This window comes from Penaeus monodon, chromosome 21 (genome assembly GCF_015228065.2).
Source record: "Penaeus monodon isolate SGIC_2016 chromosome 21, NSTDA_Pmon_1, whole genome shotgun sequence".
In the NCBI taxonomy this organism is placed as follows: domain Eukaryota; kingdom Metazoa; phylum Arthropoda; class Malacostraca; order Decapoda; family Penaeidae; genus Penaeus; species Penaeus monodon.
This window is the reverse complement of record NC_051406.1, coordinates 23,199,636-23,199,926: the sequence shown is the minus strand read 5'-3', so window position 1 is coordinate 23,199,926 and position 291 is coordinate 23,199,636. Positions and strand designations below refer to the sequence as shown.

Sequence of the window (291 nt, the reverse complement as noted above, 5' to 3'; positions counted from 1 at the left end):
ATCCATAACCATTCAAGTCATGGATATTTAAGATTAGGAAACAATTGTCTGTAGAACAGAGCGTGGAAGTTTTCAATTAAAGTTTTACCGGTTTTGTTGAACTTCTCATCTTTTATTTATTAATTTCCAATGCTTATTAGCAGAAAAAAACGATAATAATATTTATAGGAAGAAAAGTGATGTGAACAAAAAATATCAGGAACCGAAAGCTAACGTTGGAAATGTATTTATATAAATCTAAAATTGTGTTGGGCTGGAAGTGTTGTGAAAATGTGATTTAAATCGTCTGTG

At 29.9% G+C, this 291-nt stretch overlaps 1 long non-coding RNA gene across 1 annotated transcript in view; it reads left to right on the top strand.

The window, feature by feature from the left end:
- Positions 1-291, top strand: part of LOC119586362 — a 5,385-nt gene extending 5,094 nt beyond the window's left edge. The window contains exon 2 of the long non-coding RNA XR_005229948.1: positions 141-291. This is a non-coding gene — a long non-coding RNA (uncharacterized LOC119586362). The remainder of the gene's footprint in view (positions 1-140) is intronic.